The sequence below is a fragment of the Notamacropus eugenii genome, chromosome 4, assembly GCF_028372415.1.
Source record: "Notamacropus eugenii isolate mMacEug1 chromosome 4, mMacEug1.pri_v2, whole genome shotgun sequence".
Taxonomy (NCBI): Eukaryota; Metazoa; Chordata; class Mammalia; order Diprotodontia; family Macropodidae; genus Notamacropus; species Notamacropus eugenii.
In genome coordinates this window covers 48,391,987-48,412,619 of record NC_092875.1, presented here as the reverse complement: position 1 = coordinate 48,412,619, position 20,633 = coordinate 48,391,987, and the positions used below count along the sequence as shown (strand labels likewise).

Genomic DNA, 20,633 nt, shown 5'->3' with positions numbered 1-20,633 from the left:
TTTAGAGATAGAAGGGATATCAGAAATCATCTGCTTAGACCCCCTCCTTTATCCATATAAGAAAAAAAAAGGGACCCTCAGAGGTTATTCATATCCCCTGACTACAAATTGAGTAGTTTTTCCATATCAGGAGAAGCATTACAAAGCAACATTAGAGAAGTCAACGGAGAAGAGAATATCCAGGATAAGGAGATAGGTCCACAAAGTAAAAAAGCTGCAAAGAAGTGAAGAAGGATGAGACTTGAGAAAAGGACATTAGATTTAGGAATTAAGAAATTGTTATTAACCTTAGAGAAAGCAGTAAAGTAGTCAGAAATCAAAAAGCTATGAAGTGAGTAAGAGGTTAGGAAGTAGAAAAGGGAACTGCCTCAAGAAAACATTTTCTTTGAGTGTGTAGAAAGGAAGGGAGATGCAGGATGAGAGTCTGAGAGGAGCAGCAGGGCCAAGTAAAGGTTTCTTACAGACAAATGATAAGCATGGCATTATTTATAAGTATCAAGGACTAAGAGTAGATAAAGAGATGTTGAAAATAGGGTGGGAGGGAAGAATTAAGGAGAGATGACAGGAGTATCAAACTCCCTACAGGAATGCCAATTAATAGGATCAAGGACACAAGTGAAGAGGTTGGCCTTGGCAAGGAAAAAGAACCGCCAACACCTCAGAGGCTAGAGAAAAGGAGGAAAGAATAGAGGACAATGTAAAGAGATTTTGAACTTTAGAAAAAGAATGAAAAAAGACTCAAGGTGGGGAGAGCCCTCAATTTTCTCAATAAAGACAGGAAAGGAGGAAGAGAAAGAGGAGAGGGAATAGTGTAGAACAAAGGTGTCAAATATGGGGGTGCACTGAGTGTAGCCCAATTAGATTAAAATGTAACTGGGTAGTATTTAAAAAATAAATATAACTATAACAAACAAAGATGATGTTAGTCTTCTTTGTCAATGTGTGGCTCACAGAGATCCTTATTTACAATCTAGTGGCACCTTTCTATTTGAGCTTGATATCACTGATGTAGGAAGTTTGAAGAGAATAGAGGTTTGGAACAGTTGCTAAAGACAATAAAGTACAACAGAGTCAATGGAGTGAAAAATTGGCTTGTGATTTAAGCAAGACACTTGACTTTCTTTGGCCCCAGTTTTTCTACCTGTAAAATAAAAGTGCTGAGATGGATGACCTTTAAGATATCTTTCAGTTCCAAAGCTCTAGCTACCAACCTTGTATCTCCCTACCCCCAATGAACGAGGCAGATAAAATGATTAAAAAAACTAGGTGAAAGAGTTACTCCTGTATAAAATCACAATTTATTTTTGGCCTACATGTATTGAAAAACACTGCACTTTTGTGCTATCTATATTTAAGAAATTTAGATATAAAAAAACTACTATTTTCTATAAGGTGTCATAAAAACAGTAACAAATGTGGCATTTAAATTTAATAATATTGGTTGAAAATGTCCAATTGTATTATCCGTACATTTTACATAGGTAAAATGACAGTTGAGAAAAAAAGACCACTAATTAAATGTTAATTCAGTTGTTTCTATTCAATTTTTTAAGCAACACACATTCCAAATTCAGATTACAAAAAGCATTTCTAGATATAAAAAAAAAGAAAATGTGAACTAAACAAACCCCTAAGTATTTTCTGAGTGCTTATTAAGTTTAGTGTACAAGGATATCTCTGCTCCAAGTTTAAAGGAGTAGGGGGAAGTCCTCTGTCTCACTGCCTCAAGTCTCAGCCCACCCCAATCCAGCCTCCACACTTTTGACCCAGTGATTTTTTTAAAGCATAGGTCTAACTATGTCATCCCCTACTCAGTAAACTACAATCATTCTTGCTATTTCTAGAAACAAATATGAAGTCCTCTTCAACATTTAAAGCTCTATACAACCTGATTCCAACCTACCTTTCCAATATTAATCACCTTCACATTCTCTAGTAAATAATCAATAATCAATCAACCAATAAACACTTATTAAGCACCTATTAATGTGCCAAGCACAATGCTTACCTTGGAGGAAACAAACCAAGGCAAAAGACAGTCCCTGTCCTCAAAGCCCTCACAATCTAATGGGGAATGACAACACATAAAAAGAAGCTAAAGAAGGGGGAGGGAGAGAGGAATGGAGTGGGTAAGGGAAAGGGGGAAAAGTCCCCATTCTAGGTCTCTGTGTCTTTGCACTGACCAACTTCCCTTCCCCTCTTGCAATCCCTAGTTTTATTCAAGACTCAGCTCACTAAGTACTACCTTCTTTTACGGGAAACCTTTACTAACACCCTCAACTAGTAGTATTCTCCCTCCCAAATTACCTTATATCTATTCTGAATACACCTACATACATATGTGTGTGGAGGGAGGGAGAATGGGATGGGAGGGGAAAGAGAGTGAGTGAGGAAGAGAGAATGAGAAACAATGAGAAAGAATGAGGGGCAGCGAATGAGAGAGAAACAGAATGAGAGAGTTAACAAAAAAGAAAATGAGAGTCAGAAAGAGAGAGAAACAAAAAACTCCTTGAGGGTGAAGACTATTGTCACTGTATCCCTAGCACAGTGCCTGGAACATAGCAGACATTTAATAAACATTTGTCGCTTGGCTAACTCATTACGGTTTAAATGGACTCTGAAAACTAACACACGAAACAATTAGAAAATTTTTAGACACAAGGATCAAAAAGCATGGGTTGAACTTAGATGTGTAAGTTAAGGTGGGCGCCAGCCAAGAGCTGGAAAAAATAAATAAATATGTACACATATATATATAAAATCTCATCCTCGGAACCCTGAGAAGAAGGTACTATTATTAAACCCCCATGTTACACTTGAAGAAACTGAGGCAGAGAAAAGTGAAATGCCTTGACCAGGGTCACACAACTATTAAGTGAGACTGGATTTGAACTCAGATCTTCCTGACTCAGATCCTGTACTCTATCCAAAGCACCACCAGCTGCCAGAATAGTAACAAATCATATTCTAAAGATCCAACATTTCTTTTTTTATGGTGAAATTCTAATAATGGACATGCAAATTGGCATGGTTTATTGGAATATAAAGAAATAATTTCATAATAAAGAAATACTGGTCTGTTATTAAGAGCTTTATGGACTTTTTTAACAGCTTTGCCATCCTCTCTCTATTAAGGTACATCAATTCCAAGCAGCCAAACAAAATCAAAGGAGGCACTGGGAGGAGGGTTGTTCAAGATCACATTTAAGATCCCTTTCAACATTAATACTGATGGTATTAGTGTTCAGAATCAAGAAAGGCATAGTATGAACATGAATTTCTTTATCAAGTCTCTATATAATAGAAAATTAACTTGGAAAGTTTAGGACAAACAAAACCTTTTTTTTAACACATAAATTAATAAATCTGTGGGATTCATTACCTCAGATACTAGTAACAAATCTCTTCAACAAAAACAGACAATCCATAATAACTCAAGGGAAAGGCTTCAGATATCCAGCCTTTACAGTTATCATCATGGAGAATAATCAATCAAAGTCTTCCCAAACCAGGCCCAGAGTAACCATTGAATGGACTGTAATAATCCTCCCCAAATTTGAATTTAACTCAAAAAAATGTATGAAGTACCTACTATGCATAAGACACTGAGCTAAGCATTTCACCTTTTTTAGAAATAAAAAGGATCCTTGTGCCTGTGGCTCACAATCCCATAAAGAGGTAGGGGAAAGCAGAGAGAGTATTTCACAGTTTATGGGGCCTTTCCTTCACACACTCTACATTGCAGGCACCCTGGTTTTCCTGCTGTGCCCCATAAGGGCACATGGTACAAATAAGGCAGCATAAGGCAGCATGGTACAAATGAAAAAAAGCTGTATTTGTAATCTGAGGGACATGGGTTCAAATTCCACAGTTTCTACTCGTTAGATGTTAGGGATATATAATATCTCTAAGCACCTTAATTTCCTGAGCTGCAAAATGATGCATTTGGATTATGACCTCTAGGATTCCTTCCAGCTCTAAATCTATGACATGAAATTTGATATGCATGTCATCTATGCCTTCAGCCAAGACATTGATAAAAATATTAAACAGCACAAACCAAGCACAGCTACTCTAATTACAGATTTTCTAAGAAGACCTAAATTCATAAATCATAAGTAACTACTCTTTGGTCCACCCATTCAATCAGTCCCAAGTCCATCCAACTAAAGTCTTGTCTAGATCACATCTCTCTATTCTAGTCACAAAAGCAGAATGAAGAGACAATGTAAATGTCTCACTAAAACCTCAGTAAACTACATATACACATTAACATTCCTCAGATCCACCAGTCAAGATAGTCTGGCTAACATGACCTTTTCTTGAGGAAATATGATGTAAACTCTCTGGGATCACCAATTCCTTTTCTATGTTCACTAATGATGCATTTCTTTAATACATTCTAGAATTTTTCTTGGAATCCAAGTCAAATAAATTGACCTAGGGTTTGCACATTCTACCCTCCCTTCTCTGTTTTGAAAATTGGGTCAATATTTGCCCTTCTGTTCCAAGGGGAAGGGGTGGAGAGGGAGGGAGCTAAAGAAGTTGGAACTCAAAGTGTTAGGATCAAATGTAACACTCTTACCACTGGGAAATAAGAAATACAGGTTAAGGGGTTGAGAAAGCTATCTGGCCCTACAGGACAAAAGAGAAGACGGAGACAAGGGCAGGGAGGGAGGCTAGAGGAGAGAGCAGATTGGTCACAGGGGCAACTAGAATGCTTGGGTTTGGGGGGGGGGGGAGGGGATAAAAGGGGAGAAAATTTGTAACCCAAAATTTTGTGAAAATAAATGTTAAAAGTTAAATAAAAAAAAAATATTTGCCCTTCTGTCCTGTCCTGCAACACCTTTCCATTATCTAAGAACTGACAGTGGCTCATCTTCATATCCACCCTGCACCATGCCAGTACCTTGGCTTGTAAAACATCTGGTAACTTTAACACATCAAAGCAGTCACTACAATGCCCCTTGCCTAAGATTTCAACTCTGCATTAGTCATTTTCATTCTGTTCTTTCCAGTCCAAAAGCTTTGGACAGAAACAGTAACTCTAAAGCAACTCTTGCAAATATCTCTTCTGTCTATTCAGAGGTCACCTGAATTCAAACCTTTGTCATCCCACACACACACAAAGACTACTGCCAAAGTCTCCTCATTAGCCTCCCTACCTCCAGTCTCTCCCTTTTCCAATCCATTCTCCACACAGTCAAACTGATATTCCTAAAGCGAAGGTCCAACCATGTCACTTTCCCTGCTGAAAAAGTTTCAGTGTCTTCCTATCTAGGTAGAAGCTGCTGATGGCAGTGTATTGACAGTACACTGGGCTTGGAGTCAGAAAAATCTGGGTTCAAACCTGGCCTGGAACAATTACTAGCTGTGGGACCCTAAGCAAGTCACTTAATGTCTGTCTCCAGTTTCCTCAACTGTGAAATGAGGACTATAATAGTACCTGCCTCCCAAAGGTTACTGAGATCAAAGGAATTAATATTTGTAAAAAGGACTGTACCTAGCACATAAGAGACACTCTGTAGGTGTGTTTTCCCTTCTAGGGATATACAATATACAAACTTTGCCATTTGGCAACAGTCCTTCAGAGGCTCCAGCCGGCCCTTCAATATTACTCTCTTCCCACACTCTACCTTTCAGCCACAATGTCCAAGCAGCTGCTCTAAAAGCACAACATCCTCTCTTTCCAGCGTTTCCTCCCCATCCCAACCGTCCTCATTTTCCCCTCAGGAATTCCTTACTCTTTACTCCTTCAAGACTCAGTCCAAATGCAGCTGCCTCCTGGGATGTTAGTCCCACCCCTCTCCCCCAAATTACCTGTTAACTGTGTATATATTTTGTATTTACTTCTATGTGTATATATTGTTTCCCCCCAATAGAATGTAAGCTCCATGAGAGTAGAGAATGTTCCATTTTTGTCTTTGGAGGCACCTAATAAATGCAGAGCAAATGCCTAAAAAAGAATCCAGGAGCAAAAGAAGCCTGGAGTATTTACATCTCCTTTCCCTCAACATTCAGAATCCTTTGGAACTCTTAACTCCATGAAGCTGTGATCATGTTGTCCCTGCCTTGATTCCGTCAATCATTCTCTGCTCCTCCTCTTGCCTTTAACACAACTAGAAGGAACATTTTAAAACCTTGGGTTTTTTGTCCTTGGTAAACTCAGCTCTTTCTGAAGGGCTAACGACTATGCAACATACTTTTGTATTTGCCTCCCATTACCTTCCCAGTTCCAAAATTTCTTTTGGAAATCTTCATTAAAGTTTTGAATTATGCAGCAAAAATCATTAAACTATTCATAACCTTTAACCCAAATATATTCCACTACTAGCCTCTATCCTAAGAAGGCCAAAAACAAACACCCCCACAAAATATTCAGAGCAGCATTTTTTGTAGTAGGAAAAACCAGAATCAGTACGTGTGCCATCAAACTAGAGAATTGTTGGTCAACTGTGGCATATGGCATATGGATGTAATGTAACTATTATAACGATATGTAATGTACATATAGTGTAATATATGATGTATATAATGTAACTATTATACTATAAGAACTTAACATGAGAATTCAGAGAAGCACTGGGAAGACTTAATATGAACTGATGCAAAGTGAAGTAGGACCAATAGCAAATTGATGTAAACAAGAAAAATATACAAAAAAATAATTAAAATAATGTAAATAAAAGCAATAAAAGACCAGCAAACTGATTAATTACAATGATCAATCTCAGTCCTAGAGAAGAAACAATGAAACACATGTCCTTCCTCTTGATAATGAGGTAGAAAACTCAGAGATGTGAAAGACCACATAGGTTGTCAGACGGATCCCTGGGCTGATTTGGTTTTACTTAACTTTTTATTTTAAGTGATGGTTCACTGAAGGAAAGACTAGACCAAGCAATGACTGGTGTCAAAACAAACTGCATCAATAAAATTTTTCAAATAAAAACCAACATAAGTTGAACTCTATGAAGGGAAAATGAGTAAAATAAATGAAAGCTCCATGAGTTAAAATAATTACCTACAAATATACAACAGTGCCTTTAGGTGATTCCCCTTTTTTCTGCTTAATCCAAACAGCTTCTCTTTGTGGATTCAGATACCCCTCCTGGACAGGCTTTCACTACAGATTTGCAGTCCACAAGATCTTAGCCATCCTTTATCTGAATGAACCCTTTGGAATCTACTCTCCCAAAATCTAGGCACATGTCAGACTTGCCTAGTTTTGTGCGTGCCCCTAGAATGGCTGCCTCATTTCTGCTCAGCACTCAGTTTCCCCTGCAGGTGTAAATCAAGTCCAGAACAGAAGTCCCCCTTTGCAATGCTTCTGTCACTTAAAGAATGAAACTATCATTAAAGTAAACCAAGAAAGTGCTAGCTGCTCTCCATTTGGCAGCCGCATATGCACAGACAGCTTAAATCCCCCATCACTACTATACTGTGCCTTAATGCCAGGACATATCCCTCCTTCCTCTTTCTGGATAGGTGGCCTATGTTCTACTCCAGTGACAATACTGCTGTCTTTGCCTCTGTTTACAACCCAATGAAATTCTTCCTGATTCCTGGATCTTCTCATATGACACTATATTCTTAATGTACCATACCAGTACACCTCTATTCACCCTCCTTTTCCAATTTCCCTTACTTCTGAAGAAAGATACTCCCTTCCAGAACCAGTCACAGGTCCTAGTCTCAGTGATACTTATAAGGCAATTCTGCCTTCTTACCATGGGATCTTACATTCATCTCGTTTGTTACCCATTCTCTGTGCGTTCATATAAAGAAAGACAACTAAAGCCAGAGGCTGGACCAAGTGTTTCTCTAAGACTTTTATCTCCTGGGTGTCTCTACTGCTATAATTATTCCTTCACTTAGCTACTCCCTAAGGCATCTATGGCATGGGTTTATCAATGCAAGGAATTTTCTCTTTTCTCCCTCCTTTTCAGCGTAGAGTCCTTCAAATTAGATTTGCAAGATCCTAAGACAAATTGTTTCTATCAGCCAATCTTTACATTCACTCCATCCCTGGCTAAGAGTTTATCATTCCTATATTTTAAGCCATGGTTTAAATCCTATTCTAAGACATTACCTCTTAGTCACCTATTCATTTCCCAAATCTACCTCTCCCTTCTAAAACCTTGTTTTCAATGTGAAGTAGAGGTGAAAAGAATTCCTGTATCCCTAAAGTGACCAATTTCCTACTCAAGACTATCTTTCTCAAAGCTGTCCAGATTCCTGGTGCTATCAATTTTGTTCTCATGAATCTCTATATACGAATAGAAGTCATTCTGTTTGACAAGTCTTGGGATGTTCTCTCTCACACTCTATTTAAGTCCCAGAAAAAAGTTAGCAATCCTCTTTATTATGAATGTCCAATCAGTAAAGAACTGTCTTTATACCTTTCACCATCACTACTTTTTTTCTTACTCTGACTTTTACTGGACTATCTCTCACTAGTAACATTTGTAGATCCTTTACTTAGAAGACAAGCAGCTACCTTTTCCTCCTCTGGATAATAATAGTTAGCTAGCATTTATTGGTAGAGCAATTTAAGGTTAGCAAAGCCCTTTGCAAATATTATCTTATTACCTCACAATAACCGTAGGAGATATGAGCTTTTATTATCTCTATTTTACAGAGGAAACTGAGTCCAACAAAGGTTAAGTGAATTGCCCAGAGTCACACTGTTGGTATCTGAGATCACACCTACTTTAAAAGAGTTCCTATCTGTTACTTAATTTCAAGTATTCAGGGGTCTTTCTTCCCTTTTCTCTAATCACAATCTTTCAGGTCAGGATTCTCCCCTGCCTCTTTAAATCCTGCTTCTTCTTTGTTTTCACACTGAAGTTCTCCATCCATTTGGAGAAAAACTCATTCTTTTCTGATAGCCCAAGAACAGGGTCCCCCGGTCCCCTGGGAAGACCAGACTGTTCTGGCAGAAACAAACAGTGCATGACCCGTGCAGGTCATTGTGAAATTCTCCCACTTCTCTATGCTTTCTGGAAGCAAAACCCTCAGTCTTCTGTCATTCCTTCGGGCAGCTGGGGGCCAGCTTCCCAGAAAAAGCGCTAAACAAACTGACAATGAAGGTTATCTTTGTCCTTCTCCTCACCTCCTTAACCCATGAATAGATACAACCAATTTCCTTTCCCTGGTCTTAGCAGTAATTCCCTTTTCCTCTTCACCCTATTTCTCCTTGGGCACTTTTCCTTATCCTCAAGTCTCAAAATCATACAACTTCAAAGGTGGAAGAGATGTCAGATGTCATCTTGAATCTGCTGACTCAGAAAAACTCTAAGGTACCAATTTCCAAAACAACCTTTGGTATCTCACAACCACTTGTATAATCTTTCATATTTTTATACCCTAAAAAATTTTATTCTCATTGACTCAAATTTAAAGGGTGGCTGGTTAACCTTAAATCAGAATTGGAGTCAAAATTACCTTAGTATTTCAGGTCACTTTAACAAAAACACAATAGAAAATAAAATAAATCCCTGTTTCCATTTTGAAAAGTAAAATTTCTGTGAAAAGGAGCATCTCTGCAATATCATAACACCTTTCAAAAACCAATGTTAACTTCTTTAAAATATTCTAAATAAGAGCAGGAAATAAACATTACTAATACTTTGTTTATAACATCTAAATATGCACAAGATCAAAATTACTCAATGTCATTTTTAAAGCCATTTACTTAAAATAGAAAGACTGTATGTACTGGTACCATTTTAAAATCTTCCCAAATAGGTTAGTCATGAAAGCAACAAGGAATACTGTGTAAAAATAAATGTTGTAGATAAAAGGTCTTACTAAATACAATCAAAACAATCCATTAAAGACCGCTGAAGTCATTCAACCATCTTTTTCAAAACTGGCTTATTAAGAAAATGAACGATTTTCAAACAATGCCATGGCATTCAAGGTTTCTTCCAGCTTTAGAATCCTATAATTCCATCTTATGGCTGTGGGTTTTGATTTTATTTTTACATCAGATCTAGACTTGGGAATCCTTTGAAGATTTACTTGCTGCATGAACCCTGGGGGTGCCAATGAGGGTTAGGGATGGGAGTCTCCTGTTCTAAGTAGGTAAAAACAAAGATAACGTCCCAACAAAGCTAGTTTCCTTGCTCCTGTCCCCCTCCTCCCTCGCGCTATTCATACATGGGTCACTTCTTAGATCTGTCACAGATTTAGGGATAGGAAGGATGCTAAGGTCTGTTGAACCCCGGCTGCTTCCGAGGGTCACCCCGCTAGGAAGCGGCGGCGGCGGGATGGGAGGCCGGGGTAGCTGCCGCCCATCCTCCTGCTCGCTCTACCCGAGGCTAGCTGCCATCGGTGGGCGATAACGTAACCTTGGGCCCGCAGGGTCTTCCTCGGAAGGCTCCCTAGACCCTAGCGGGGCACTAAGAGCAGGGAGGAGGAGGTTAGCCGGGCTCCGGCCCACCCCGCGGGAGGGGCAGGACTGACAGCTCCGCCGTTACTTCGGTCCCCGGCCCAACGTCGCTCAGCCTCCGAGAGGATCCTACATCCCGCCCGGCCCGGCCAGAGGAGGGCGAAGGACAAAACCAGCCAGGCCGACAAGGGAGGGGGTGGCCCGGATCATCTCCGCCGTCTGCGGCCCCGCGCCGCCCCGGGCGCTGACAACAATGGTCAGGGCGACCAGGGGGCCTACGCTGCGCTTCCCCCTCGGCCGGTCCCTTCATCTTCCCCCTCACCCGTCACAAAGGGGAGGCGACGGCCTCACGTCCGGCGCCGAGGGAAGCCCTGAGCGGCCTCTCCCACCTGAGCTCCGGCCCGAGCCTCGGAACCGCCTCGGCCCTCAGCGCCTCCGCCCGGCGCTCCGTCCGGCCCTCCAGTCAGTCCGTCCGTCCGGCGGCGGCGGCGGCGGCCCGGAAGCCTCGGCGGCCCCTAGGTCCGACGACCGGAAGCGGCCCCCGCGCGCCCACGCGCCGCGCCTCTAGGGGCCCGGGCCGAGCCCGCGCCGCCGGGGACAGAGGGGAGTGGGGAGGAACCCATCCGCCGTGGCCCCGCTCTCCCCCGGCCGCCTAGCTTGTCTCCGCGACTCCTGGGACTGACTCACCTCGGCTACCGATCGGCGAGAAGGAGGTGGCGACGGCGGCGACGGCCTTTCAGCGCCCTGCGGAGAAGCGAAAGGCGGCGCGGCCACGGCGAGCCGGCGGGGACACGCGCCGCCGGGACTTTCGCCTTCGCGTCGTCCCCGGCTCTCCTCAGGGCCCAGCCTGAGCCCCACTCTCGAGGGCGCACCAACTCGAGGCGCTAGGGGGCGCGAGGAGGGGGGGGGCGGGGTACGGGGAGGCGGAGGGCCATAGAGAAAAAGGAAGGGAGGGATAGAGAGGCGAAGACGAACGAGAGGAGACGAGAGACAGAGAGGCTGGCGGGCGGGGCCGACGGGAAGGAAGGCGACTTGAGCGGTGCCGATCGAGCGAGGTGGAGGAAGAGGAGTCCTAACAATGCCCGCTCCTGGAGGCAGCCTGTGTAGGGAGCCTGGAGCGGGGAAGGAAAAGCAGTCCACCCGGGACGATTGGCAAGCGTTGAGTAAGCTGGAGGCTGCAGAAACAAAGACCACAGGCCCTGCCCCCGGGGAGTGAAGCCTCCCCCCCCTCAGCTGTCAAACTGACTTCCCTGCTCAGTGCGCCCCTTGGCTCCCATTGCCCCCAGGCTCTGCCCACCTTTGCCCTGGCCTCGAGGGTCCTCTTTTCTGTTCCTCGCCCAGTCAGTAAGCATTTATGAAGCGCCTGCTTAGTGCCCCGCTGGAGTACTAAAGGAGGCAGAGGCAGACCGCTCCTGCCCAGCTCTGAGCGCTGATCGAGGCCCCCCGGGTGTCCCGGAGTCCGTCCCGCTAATGGGAGCAGAGGGGGGCACACAGACATCTCCAGGGCGAGCTCTATACGGGATAAGCTGGAGGTCATTAGCAGAGGAGAAGCGCGGGCCTGGGGACGCCTCCCAGTACGAAGGGAGATCCTTCGCTAAAGGAAGCCAGAGCAGAGGAGGAGCCCTCTGGGCATGGGGACAGCCAGAGAGAGTGCCCGGAGCTGAGGGAGGCGGATGGCACTGGATGGAAGAGGAGGGTCAGGGAGGAAGGTGGAAGAAGATAAGAAAGGTCGGAGGGGAGCAGCTTGTGGAGACCCTCTGGTGCCTGCTCCGGGAGGTAATCAGGTCTCCCATACCTGGAATATTCTCCCACCTCCTGGTTTGTTTTTTTTAGCTTCCTTCAAGTTCCAAGAAAATCCCTCCTTCCACAAGAAACCTTTGTCTTCTATCCGCTGATTATCCCCCATCTATCTTGTCTATATCTTTTGAACTCAGATCCTCCCAATTCCAGGACATGGTGCTCTCACCTATCTGCTAAATTGACTGTGGATATCCTCTAGATGTATATATTATGATATATATGTTAGAAACACGCCTGACACTGAAAAGGTATCAAGGAAAATGTATCACAGCAGAGTTCAGAGGAGTCCAACGCTTCTTTTCAGGAGTAGGAAGTGTTGGATGTAGAAGAGAGAGCATTCTGATACTGTTAGTTCAGGACAGAGATCCTCCCATTGGTCCCATCTCCGTTAGGTCACCATCTGCTCTACATGCCTACTAGTAACCATCCTTGGTGTGTTTCCCTCTCCCAAACATGCTTCAACATAGGACTCATGATCAGAAAATGGAGGGAGAATTTTATGGGGAGGTGGGGTCTGCTTATCGGCATGAGGTTCACTAAGCAAGCACAGTGAAGCCCTGGCTAGTTTAAGCTAGTTTTAGGTAATTTTCTGAAGGCCACTGTCTCTTGATTGGTTGAGCCCACCTAAACTTTCTTATTATTTGACTTATTCTCAATGACTTCAGCAAGTCTGTGGAAACTTAATTTTTTGCTGTCTCTCTCAAATACACACGCACACACACACACACACACACACACACATCTTATTTGAGCACACTTTTATGTCATCTCCCCTATTAGATTCTGAGCCCAATAGGTACAGGTACCTTGTTTTTGGCTTTCTTTGTAGCACAATGCCTGCCACATAGTAAGCACCAAATAAATGCCTGTTAACTGACTATGCTGAGTACCGAGAATGCAAAAAACCAAACAAACAACTGTAGTTTTAGAACAAATAAAAAATAAAAAGCTTCTTTTAAAAAAAAAGTAGTGTTGGAACTGCATCTTGCAGGAAGAGAAGGATTCCCAAAAGTGAAGGAGGTGAAAAGGAAGCACATTCTAAACACAAAGTAGAGCCAGGACCAAGGCATGAAGATGGGAGATGTCTGCCCTGTGTAAGGACCAGAGAGAAGCGGGCTTGACTGGACCACAGAGCGCAGGAAGGGGAGCGGAGAACGTTGGAAGGCTGGGCTGCACCAGCGGGCTAAAGTTTACTTTTGTATATAGCCTGTTATCTACTTAGCAATGTAAATAAATGTGTTCCTTGTGTTGAATGGAAGCTATTTGGAAGCAGGAAATCCTTCACTTTTGTCATTATATCCCCACAACTATGTACCTAGCACATGGTGTTCTGTGCTTTTCGGTCTGTGACCCTATTTGGGTTTTTTTTTTTGCCGAAGATACTGGAACAGTTTGCCATTTCCTTCCCCACCTCATTTTACAGATGAAGAAACTGAGGCAAATGGGGTTGAGTGACTAACTCAGAGTCATACAGCCAGTTGATGTCTGAAGTCAGATTTGAACTCAGGAAGATGAGTCTTCCTGACTTCCAGGCCCCTCTATCCATTTCACCACGTAACTACCCCACCCTGGCACATAGTATGTATTTAATAGATGATGGTTGATTGATTTCTTCTTCCAATATTGGTGAGAAGATAAGGATTTTACAGGGAGAGAGGTTAGGAAGAAAGGACAATATATTTTAGGGAGGATTATAGGAAGAGATGTATTATGGGGAGGATAAAAAGTTGTTAAAGAAGGATAGGAAGAAAGGAAGGTGTATTCTAGGGAGGATTATAAGAACAGAATATATGGAGATAGTAGACTGGGGACGAAAGGCGTAGGGGAAAAAAGGAGCCAGATAGGAAGGAAGGAAAGGAAAGCGAATAAAGAGGCAGAAATTACTGTTGTTTTAGTCATGTTTTTGGTGGAAACATTCTATTCTGATTCTGCTGTTATGCTAGATTTACTTTGTATGACTTTTAGCCCATTATTTTTTGTTCATTGAAACTGGATTTACAATTTAAATATGGTTCACATATATATGTATGTATATTTACAGACACATGCATAAAGTATTTCAGATTTTCTGAGGAACCTGAGGTCTTTACTACTGCTCCAGGGGCAGGTGAATAAATATTATTCAATTCAATACACAGAACATTTTTTGAGAGCCTACTGTGTGTCAAGCATTGTAATAACCATTAAGGATACAAAGTCAAAAATAAATCAGTAACAGCCCTTGAGAAGCTTACATGGGGAGAGGGAGAGGAAGGGAACCATACACACAAAAGTAAGAAAATACCAAATATCTATAGTCATTTGGAGTTAGGATTAAGGGAATTGCTAAGAACTTGGATGGTGGGGAAAGGTGTCTTGAAGGGATTAGGATTTGAGCTGAATCTTTCATGGAACTAGGCTGTCCCAAGAAGTGAAGTGAGGTGAGGTGAAGAAAGAAAGGACCCCAGGAATAGAGAACAGCAAAGTCTGGGATCTAGACATAGAACAGGACAGAGGGACAATGAGTAGACCAGTTTGGCTGGAACAAGAGTGAGAGCCAACAGTGTGATAAGTCTAGAAAGATCAATTGGAGCCTGGGGCCTTTTTAAATTGCCTTTAGGAGCATGGACGCCTCAGAAATCATCAAAGCTACGCTTCCAGGCTCAATTTACTGCTTTGTTGATTGTCTAGATTTAAGAAAGTGATAGTGAAAATGTTAATGATGCAGATTAAACTAAAAGGTATGTCCTAGAGGACATTCCCCCTTCCCCAGCTGGTGGTAAAACATTTGCCCCAGCCCATCATTAGTTATGGGGCCAAGTTACAAAAGACTTTGAACACCAAAAGGAGGAGTTTGCATTTTAGCTTAGATGCAATAAAGCAGTCCAAGTGGCTTGCCCAGGGTTACCTAGCTAGGAGGCGTCTGAAGCCAGTTTTGAACTCAGGTTTTCCTAATTCCAGGCCCAGCTTTCTATCAACTGCGCCACCTAGCTGTCATGAAGGCCTGAGTTCAAATGTGACCTCAGACACTTAACTTTGTTTTGTCATCCATGGCAATTCACTTAAACTCTGTTAACCTCAGTTTTCTGAACTGTAAAATGGGGGTAATAGCAGAGTTGTAAGGATCAAATGAAATATTTTAAGAGTGCTTAGCACAGTGCGTGGCACATAGTAGGCACTATAGAAATGCTTGTTCTCCTCCCCCATGAAAGCCAGTCACAGTTCATATCTCATCTAGCACTCTACTCTGGTCATCTTGCCATCTACTTTGCCACCCATAGCTTCTCTACTTCCTGCTCTAGGTTAACTAGTCAAATCAGTGCTATCTCACTACCATTATCTTCTATCAACTGCAGGCTGCTCATCCCTATGATTCCCCAGGCCCTCCCTTAGCTGGCTATCACTCCCTTCTACATGCCACTTCTCTGCCTATCTGATTCTGACTCTCCAGTCTTCCTCCCCATGCCTAGCAGTCTTCTCCCCCAGGAACATCCCTGCACCCCAGAAGTCCCCTTATCCCACTGGTGAATTTCTTCCCAGATCTTACATTTTAAAGAAGGGCCCAGATCAACCGTCCTTCAGTCCTTTCCTGGCTCTGCTTCTGACTCTCTGGACTTCACCACCATCTACACTGTTCAGGTGCCTTTCCTTCTCACCACCCTTGTCACTCTTTTTGTGTTATGTACTGCTGTTATGTTAAGTTCCTTGAGGGAAGGGAAAGGACCACTACTATTTTTTCTTTGGTTTGTATTCCTACTGGCTGGAACATATAAAAGCTTAATAAATACTTTCATACAGTCTTCCATCATACCTGTTCCTTGCTAATGTGATGATTAGAATTTAGAGCTGAAAGGGACTTAGAAATAATTTTAAAGCTTTTAGTAACAACTTTCCCATTTGCCCTAAGAGGAGTTTACCTAAGACTGCACAGAAAGGAAATAGCAGTCAGGATTCAAATCCAGGTCTCTTAACAACCTAATGCCCTCTGCTCCATCAGAGAGCTTTCCTTATGATTCAGGAATAAATAGATGGACAGATGGATGAGTGAGGGCATGAATGAATGAAGCTGGTAATCTTGACTATAGGGTCAGACAAAAGTTGGTGGCAGAATTTTCTTAAACTAATCTGTATAGTTTCTCCTTGACTTCACAGGATTTGGGTGGAGAAAGGTCATTTTCAGGAACAAGAAAGGCCCTTGTTATTAAGCATGTAGTAATGTCACATAACTCTGTGAAACGTTCCTGAATCCACACAACTTTGTTTGGAGCAATTGTGATTTTTATCTTTCAAGTGGGACTGTTTAAGTATTTTGTTTTTGAGTTTTTATGCAGGTATATTTACTGACAGCTACTGCCCTCAGGAAGTTTACATTCTTGACAAAACAGGAAAATGATACATGTTGGAGAAGATGTGGGAGAGTTAGAACACTGATTCATTGTTGGTGGAGCTGTGGGCTGTTACAACCATTCTGGAGAGCAGTTTGGAACTATGTCCAAAGGGCTATAAAAATGTGCATACCCTTTGACCCAGCAATACCACTTCCAGGGCTGTATCCCAAAGAGATCATAAAAATGGGAAAAGGACCCACATATACAAAAATATTTGTAGCAGCTCTTTTTGTGGTGGTCAAGAACTGGAAATCAAGGGGATGCTCATCAACTGGGGAATGGATGAACATGTTGTGGTATATGAATGTAATGGAATACTATTGTGCTATAAGAAATGACAAACAGGCAGACTTCAGAAAAACCTGGAAAGACTTATATGAACTAATGCTGAGTGAAGTGAGCAGAATGAGGAGAACATTATACAGTAACAGCCACAATGTACGGGGACTGATTTTTATAGACTTAGTCCTTCACAGCAATGCAAGGACCTAAAGCATTTCCAGAGGTGTCATGATTCAAAATGTCATCCACATCCAGAGAAAGAACTATGGAATCAGAACACAGAATGAAGCAGATTATTTTCTCTTTTGTTGTGTTGTGTTGTGTTTTTCTCATGGTTTCTCCCATTCATTTTAATTCTTCTATGCAATATGACTAATATGAAAATGTGTTTAATAACAATGTTATGTGTAGAACCCATATAAGATTGCATGCTGTCTCAGGGAGGGAAGGGGAGAAAATTTGGAAGTTATGAAAGTGATTGTTGAAAACTGAAAACAAATTAATAAATTTGGGGAAAAAAGCAAAACAAAACAAAATAAAAAAAGAAGCTTACATTCTAATAAATATTAATAATGGTGAACATTTATATAGCACTTACTATATGCCAGGAACCGAGCTAAACACTTTATTTCTACTCATTTGATCCTCACAACAACCCTGGGAGGTAAGTACTATTATTATCCTCATTTGACAGATGAGGAAACTGAGGCAAATAGAGGTTAAATGACTTGCCAGGGTCATACTGCTAATAGGTATCTGAAACCCAATTTGAATTCAGATCTTCCTGAACCCAGACCCAGCACTCTATCCACTGCCTCACCTGGCTGTCTTAACACACACATACATACACACACACAAAAGGGAGGTGGGGAGGAGGGAAGGTAGACAGTAGATGCAATAAAGTGATGAGGGAAGGTGGGTTCAAGTACTTCCTTGAAATGGAGGTTCAGGGAGAAATTCAGCGCAAAGTCCACATCTGAATGTGGCACAGGGCTGGATTGCTGGACCACTAACACTCTTGTTGGCTGGCAAAGATTCCAGCTTTTGGAATGTGGTTGATGGAGTCCTAATAGAGCTGCCGCCAAACCCAATAGTCTAACTTCATTACAAGCCCACTGCACCTACCTAGCCCTCTCTTCCTGCCAGCGTTCTAACTTTTTCATATATGCCTCACTGCTCACTAGAACAAGTGTGTCCCTGAAACTCATAGTTCTCACAGAAACAGCAGGCATGAGAACCCAGTTACTGCCTCCATCCAGTCATGACCCCCAGACCCATTCCCACAGAAACCAGTGTGTTCTTGTCAGTCACAATCACAACATCCGTCTAGCCCAAGACAAGACCACAATACCTAACTATCTGTCTTGACCTGACAGGACCACAATAGCTAGCCAACTGAAGGGCAGCATGGCCAGAATGTTTAACCACCAAACCATAGATGGGGCCCCTCCTCTATTACATAATCTCTTAACAAACTCCTCCTGTCTTTTTAATATTAATCACATTCCTATATTCTATGTAAATTTCTGTTATATAATTGCATCCTTATCCTGTAAAAACCATCTTGCTTTCTCTGGTTCCTCTTGGAACTTAGCCCACATCATGAGAGGTGTCAAATCTCAAAAAGTGCCTATATTTGGATTAGAGGTAGTATGACTGAATTCTTTGAGACGGTTCCACCCCAACACATCATGAAACTCCAAGTTTTTAGCATCCCTGGGTCTAAACCTCGACATGATTACCACCAACAATTGGATAGACTCCATCCTAAGTGGAGGCAAGGAAGACTCTCCTGACACTGTGTGACCCTGGGCAAATCCCTTAACCTTTGAGTCATTGGACCAGAAAACATCTGAGGCAGGAAATTAGTATCACCCTGACACCAAATCCCATCCTCTCTATAAGCCACTGCACCATCGCTTCTATTTAGCAGCAAGGGCCATTAATAACATGGACAGAGCCCTGGCACTTTAACCCAAGAGTGTGAAAGCAAGAGAGTTCAAACAACCAGTAGTTTGGGTAGCTGACCACAGCTGTGGGTACCAGGGAAGGCTGATGTGGTAGAGTGGATAGACAATACATGGAGGCCAGAAGATAGGTCTGGGTTCAAATCCTACCTCAGATTCTTATTAGGTGAGTAACCTGAAGCAGAGGCAGCTAGGTGGCACAAGGGATAGATAAAATACTGGACCTGGGAGTTAGGAACACCTGAGTTCAAGTCTGGCCTCAGACACTAGCTGAGTGACCCTAGACAAGTCACTTCACCATTGCCAGTTTCTTCACCTGTAAAGTGAGCTGGAAAAGGACAATGGCAAACCACTCCAGTATCTTTGCCAAGAAAACCCCAAACAGGGTCACAGAGTCAGACGCAATTGAAAAACAACTGGATATCAATAAACCTGCAAGTTGCTTTACGTACTTCAGGATGTTTTCTCATCTGCAAAATGGGGATAATATTGCCCTCAACACAGTTCATGGGGTTGAGGACCAGATATGACTGATATAAAGGACTTTGTAATTCTTCAAGAATTATATAAATGCCACCTATTATTACAGGGTGCACTATGGGAAAGGAAGGGGAGCAAGGATTTTGTTAAGCATCTACTCTATAGGAGGCACTGTGCTAGAAACTCCATAATAACTAACATTTATTTTGTGCCTACTGTGTGACAGGCACTGTTGTTCTAAGTGCTTTACAAAGATTACCTTATGGCATCCTCACCACCCTGGGAGGTAGGTGCTATTAATTAAATTAAATTAAAATCTGCTATCACACATTCCATTTCTTGCCTCTGCACAAAAGCAAAGACCCTTCCTCCTTTTCTCTCCATTCCTCAACCCCCTAGTTGTCTTCAAGGCTCAGATCAAGGACTGCCCCCTTATGATTCCCGTAGTTGTTAGCACTCCTTGTGTACTTACCTTTTATATAAGCTATAATGACCTCCCACCCCCACCCCAGTAAGCTCCTTGAGAGCAGGGACCATCTCATTTTTGCATTGAGTCAGTCTGTTAACAAGCAATATTAAGCATTTACTCTGTCAGACTAAGCCTTAGGAATATAAAGTAAGATAAAAGCATGGTCTCTGGCCTCAGAGCTCACGTCCTAACGGAGAATACAACAATGTAAAGTACTAGGGAGATGGAAAATATAGAAGTAGACGGAAGGTTATCTCAGCAGGAATGCACTGCTGATGGACAGACCAGGAAAGGTCTTCTGGCAGAAGGTGGTATTGAAGAGGGGCCTTGAAGGAAGCCAGAAAAAGAGGCAGAAGGGAGGATAAAGAACCTTCTGAGAATGAGGGACAACTAGTGTAAGGCATGGAAGTAGTGGGGTGAGCACTAGGCCTTGGTGCTAACTATAAGGATAGCAGATATAAATAGTACAAGATGCTTTATGTTCACAAAGTGCTTCATATACAAATATCTCTTCTGATCTTCATGATAATCCTATGAGTGTTAAAAACCCTGTAAGTGTTAAAGGCCTTATCCCCATTTTACAGATGGGAAAATAGAGCCTGAGTTCCTTTTGGTGTTTGAATCCCCAGTGCCTGGCCCACCCCCTGACTCATAGTAGGCAGTTAATAAGTGCTTGTTGAATCAAAATTAAACCCTTGAAGACACAAAAGCCTCTTTTACCTGCTGTGTCTTCCCTTTAGCACCCAACAAAAGGCCTTTTCAAATGGGAGATGCTCAGAAAATGTGTTAAATTGTCCGGAAAGAAAAACACTTCATACAATCCAGAAGTCGCAGAATAGCCCGGTGACGAAAAAACTGACCAAAAAAAAAAG

General features: G+C 42.4%; 1 protein-coding gene across 4 annotated transcripts in view; it reads right to left on the bottom strand.

Moving 5' to 3' along the window:
• The window catches only part of EP400 (E1A binding protein p400), a 134,693-nt gene extending 123,803 nt beyond the window's left edge, over positions 1-10,890 (bottom strand). For all 4 annotated transcript variants that reach the window (XM_072600780.1, XM_072600781.1, XM_072600783.1 and 1 more), the window contains exon 1: positions 10,786-10,890. The gene's annotated coding sequence lies outside the window, so the exon portion shown is untranslated. The remainder of the gene's footprint in view (positions 1-10,785) is intronic.
• Positions 10,891-20,633: the final 9,743 nt, after the last annotated feature.